This window comes from Colobus angolensis, unplaced genomic scaffold (assembly GCF_000951035.1).
Source record: "Colobus angolensis palliatus isolate OR3802 unplaced genomic scaffold, Cang.pa_1.0 Scaffold286, whole genome shotgun sequence".
Taxonomy (NCBI): Eukaryota; Metazoa; Chordata; class Mammalia; order Primates; family Cercopithecidae; genus Colobus; species Colobus angolensis.
Genome location: NW_012116110.1, coordinates 3,345,601 through 3,351,070, shown reverse-complemented (window position 1 = coordinate 3,351,070; position 5,470 = coordinate 3,345,601). Strand labels below are relative to the sequence as shown.

At 42.5% G+C, this 5,470-nt stretch overlaps 1 protein-coding gene across 1 annotated transcript in view; it reads left to right on the top strand.

Moving 5' to 3' along the window:
• TMEM2 (transmembrane protein 2) overlaps nt 1–5,470 on the top strand; it is a 131,665-nt gene that overhangs the window by 1,103 nt on the left and 125,092 nt on the right. The window contains exon 2 of the mRNA XM_011948904.1: nt 238–574. The gene's annotated coding sequence lies outside the window, so the exon portion shown is untranslated. The remainder of the gene's footprint in view (nt 1–237; nt 575–5,470) is intronic.

Here is a 5,470-nt window from a genome sequence, read left to right as displayed (position 1 = left end):
ACTACAGACGCCCACCACCACGCCCGGCTATTCTTTTTTTTTTTTTTTGAGACAGAGTCTTGCTGTGTCGCCCAGGCTGGAGTGCAGTGTCATGATTTGCAACCTCCACTTCCTGGGTTCGAGCAATTCTCTGCCTCAGCCTCCTGAGTAGCTGGAATTACAGGTGCCCGCACGCCTGAGATTTCAGGCGTGAGCCACTGTGCCCGGCTAATATTCTTGATCTATTGTTTGCTTCAGATTTTCTGAAAACTTTGCTCCTTTGATGCATGTTAAGTCTGCAAAATTGACAAATGACAATGTCGGGGCAGTGGAGGAGAAAGAGGCCTTCAGATATACTCTATAAATCATCAACATATGATGCGTTATATATTCTCGGCATAAACTGGAAAGAAAAAAACTTGCTACAAATAGGAGTGACTCCTATGAGCTTAAATTGGATTGGCAGCAGCACAGATTCTGCTGTGGATTGAAGTCATTTTCTACCTCGGCACTACTCAGTCCATGGGGAATGGTGAAGTTATGATTTCGCAGCAAGATTCTGGGAGCAGGCCAGCATCTACATCTGTTCTCAACTGTAAGTGGACTGGAAAAATGCTTTGAAAAAAAGCCAGGGTAGGGAGGCGGAAGAGAACACAAAACCTTTACTCTAGAAAAGGCCATGGACAATGAATCGATCAATTACAAAGACATTAGATTTAGAGAAAAGTTTTTATAGAAACAACATGTATATAATAATCCTGTCTTCATCTTCATCTGTTAAGTTTCACTCTCATTTCTGACCATTCAAGAGTCATAATACATAATACAGGAAAACCGTATTAGGGAGGACTGAAACGTGACTTACGATACTTGGGATGAGTCTTTAATGATTGAAATTCAGTGCTTTGGTAACACTTAGTAGACATTCAACACGTTTTAGTGAATTGCATAATGGATCTCTCTTCTCCAAATGTGTGACTACACCATCTTATAGGAACCATTTGTTTTCATTTTTAAATTTTTTCCACCAAGCAGTTCTCTGTCAATTAAATAACATTAAGACCATGGGAGGAGTGTGGCCCACTTACTGGAAAGAGTTTGGAAACAGGCTGGCCTGGGTTCAAGTTCCCTCTCTATATCCTGGCTGTGCTACATCAGGCAAGTTGCTCTCTGACCCTCAGCTTTTTCACCTGAAGTGGGGAGAAAAACACAAATCTGATTGTGTTTTTCACAAACCCCTTTCACTGGGTTGTCCTGAGGACCCAGTGAATCCTTGGGAACACAGAAAGCACAGGATAAGTGTCAGCTCCCTTACTCTCTAATCTCCGTGAGTTCCATTTTCTTCTATCTTCTCATTGTCCTCCAGACACTGGTGTAGATCCACAGTCTTGATTTCTGGAAAAGGTATCTTTGTCTGATTGGAGTCAGTGAAACAAACTTGGTTTGTACAAACTTTAAATTATTTTTTTCTGATAGCCAAAAGTAGCTAGAAAAAAAAAACCAAGATGGAAAAACAGGTAAGTGGCATCTATGCACAAGCAGGGAAATTCTGAGCCCGTTTGGATCAATCACTATGGATTTTGGGAAGCTGGGGCAAGAGTCAATTGGGCTATTTAGCCAAAATGCCAGATTGTTGGAAAAACTTTGAAATGACAGTTAAATCTCAGTAAGCAGCAGATAGATAATTCAAAATAATAGTAATGGTTGAAATAATTTCTGTATGACTTGCAAATATATCTGTTTTTAGTTTTTCAGAAAAGCACAATACATTTCCTAATTAATTAACAGAATATACAAAAAAAAAAAAAAGCTCAAAAGGGTCCCTGGGGCCTTAGTGAGCCTCTTTCAGTCATGGCTTTCTTATGTAAGATGGGAGGATCGAAGGATTGAAATGGAATTGATTATTTCTAAGGTCCCTTGTTTAATCTAACATTCCAAGATTTTGTGCTTTTTAAAAAATGATATTGGCTGGGTGCGGTGGCTCAAGTCTGTAATCCCAGCACTTTGGGAGGCCGAGACGGGCAGATCACGAGGTCAGGAAATCGAGACCATTCTGGCTAACACGGTGAAATCCCATCTCTACTACAAAAAAATACAAAAAAACTAGCCGGGCGAGGTGGCGGGCGCCTATAGTCCCAGCTACTGGGGAGGCTGACGCAGGAGAATGGTGTGAACCTGGGAGGCGGAGCTTGCAGTGAGCTGAGATCCGGCCACTGCACTCCAGCCTGGGCGACGGAGCGAGACTCCGTCTCAAAAAAAAAAAAAAAAAAAAAACCTGATATTAAAATTATTTTAAACTTCCTATATTAACAACAGATAACAGTGATTTACTGATACTTTATTTAATGTAAATGACTCAGGTCATTCATTCCCTACAATAGTCCCAAGAAGTAAGTGATTTGCTTTCTAGGAAACTGATTTGCTTTCTAGGCTCACCAGGGCGTATTAAAGGACCAGCGAGTAGGCAAGGCTAGGAGCAAAACTGCAAATTTATGTTTTTGGTCAGCCAGCTTTGTGGGGGAGGGGTGAGGTCCATCGGTCTCCGGCAGGGGAGGCCGAGGGAGTCACCCGGCGGAGCTCTCGGGCGAGGTTCCTAATGCACTCCAGACAGGAGTGGGGGCTGAGGAAGTTCGTGCAGCGCGCCCGCCGGGAGCGGCTTTTATGTCCTGGGCCTGGGAGTGGGCGGGCAGTGGGCGGGACATAGGCGGGTCGGGGGCCAGGCGGTAGGCGTGGCTAGGCGGGTTCCGGTTTTTCTCCGTCGGAGGTCAGGTTGCGCCTGCGCAGTCGACCTGTGTCTTTCCCAGGTGCGGGAAAGTTGATGGTGAAGAACCCGGAACTGCGCCATCTTGCCTCCGTTGGTCCAAACGGTAAGTACTATTATTATTACCATTTTATAGATAAGGAAACTGAAGCTAAGAGAATTTAAGTAATTTTTTCAAGATCACTCAGTTAAGAAACGGTGGAGCTAAGATTTAACCGGGACTTTCTGAGTCTATAATTCATGCTTTTAACCCAAACCTATACTGTCTCCCATTGTACAGTACACACATTGTTCATCGAAAATGGAATTAGCTTTATTAGCAACAGAGAAAATTCAATCTTGAGGAAAACATTATCTTAAATAAATGGTACAGTGAATAATTATACATATTGAAACCAAGGAATTTTCCAGTGCTTTGGACAGTGAGTCCTGTGGGTGGCCAGTGTTTTATTAGATATAATAAGTATTGAGTAAATTTTTATTGACTGAAATCTATACTGCATGACTTCATTATTAATCATTATAAAGGTCTTGAAGGCTGGAAACAGCTTTTATAGCTCATTTCATCTATTGACTCCCTAGGCCACCCCCAATGTTTTAAAGAAGAAGGAACTGAAAAGAGGGGAGACTGTGAGATGTAACAAGCACCCAGGGCTCCTAATTCACAGTCCAGGCCTCTTTCTACTTTGCTGTCATATGGAATTCTTTGCTTCCTGAAAGACTGTTACTTCCTGACAGTATATTCACGGTGTTCAAAGCCCAGCTCTGCACTGGTTGAGATACTCAGTCCTTCAGTTTAAGCCCTCTCCATTTTGGTCCATTATCCACTCTTGAAACAGGCTGGGGGCATGGCAGGAAATGCCAGCTGGCATGGCAGAGCACTCCCTTGAGAAAGGACTAATTTTGCCTGGCCTTGGAGAACTTGCTTGCCTTTTCACAGCTGTGTCTGCACCAATATGTCTAGATGTACAAGAGCCAAGGGGATGTTTCACCATCTGCCCGTTCAGTGGGGAATTGGTCTTTCTGCTATGCTCACGGGGTGTTGGAAGGTTTAATGGCTCAGGAACAGCCTGCTGAGGCGCTCCTTTTTGGATAGAATGTTATTCACAGAAAGGAAACTGTGCTGAGCTCCAGAGCCAAGGGTGTGCTTGAGGCTCGACAAATGGTTTGCACACAACTGCAACAGCAAGCGTGCTCTGAACACATTGCAGCACTGATGCGAACTTTCTCTTATATGACCTATCACATTTGGACAATCAACTGAGAAGAGTCTGGCTTAAGAAAAAGAAATGACGTTTTCTTAATTAAAAAAATACTACATACTTATTGTAGAAAATTTAGAAGTACAGGAAAATACAGAGAAGGAAATAAACACTCTTTATCATATTACCATTCAGGGAGAATCACTGTGACATTGTTGTTGTATACTCTTTACAGTTTTAAAAATGATATTTGTGGCTAGGCGCAGTAGCTCTTGCCTGTAATCCCAACACTTTGGGAGGCCGAGGCGGGTGGATCACCTGAGGTCAGGAGTTCGAGACCAGCCTGGCCGACATGGTAAAACCTTGTTTCTACTAAAAATACAAAAAATTGGCCTGGGATGGTGGCGCGTGCCTATAATCCCAGCTACTCAGGAGGCTGAGGCAGGAGAATTGCTTGAACCCAGGAGGCAGAGGTTGCAGTGAGCCGAGATCATGTCATTGCATTCCAGCCTGGGCAAGAGTGAAACTGTCTCAAAAAAAAAAAAAAAAGGTATTTGTATGAATTCTATGTGTTTGTATATGTGTGTGTGTAGATATTCTTTTTTCTTAAAATACATCATAAACATACCATTAAATCTTATTTTACAATATTTTCAGCAGCCTATAGTGTTCTATCATATGCTTATACCATAATGCAGTTAACCAGTTCCCTATTGTTGGGTACTTAAATTTCTTCAGTTTTTTTTTTTTTTGTAATTATAAATAATTCTGTGATCAAAATCCTTTTCCCCTAACTCTGATTGTTTTCATAAGCAAATTCTTTTCTTTCCCCCAAAGAGGGTCTTGCTATATTGCCCAGGCTGGAGTGCAGTGGCATGATCATAGCTCACTGCCTCCTTGACTTCATGGACTCAAGCAGTCCTCTGTCTCGGCCTCTCAAGTAGCTGAGACTACATGCATAAGCCACTATGCCCGGATACTTTTTTTAATTTTTATTTTTGTAGAGACAGGATTTCAACATGTTGCTCAAGCTGGTCTTGAACTCCTGGCCCCAAGCAATCCTCCCACCTCAGCCTCCCAAAGGACTGGGATTCTGGGAGCGAGCCACCGTGCCCAGCTGTATGCAGGTTCTTAAAAGCAAAATTGTTGAGTCAAAAGTCATGACTATTTTCTGCTTGGTATCCATTGCCAAATTGCCTTCCAGCATTATGCCAATTTATATTCCTACCAATGGCATATTAGAGGGCAAATTTGCTAGTGTCCTCACTAATGTGGGGAGTTAGCTTTGAAAATCATTGCCAAAGTGATAAGTGGAAAATGTTAGCATTCAACCTCTGCACTTAAATGTAGGTGATTTATCACAGATGTTCTTAGTTTATTTTATTTTATCTTATTTTCTTTTGAGACGGATCCTCGCTCTGTTGCCCTGACTGGAGTATAGTGGTATGATCTTGGCTCACTGCAACCTCTGCCTCCCGGAGAATTCAAGCAATTCTTCTGCATCAGCCCCTGCTAGTAGCTGGGATTA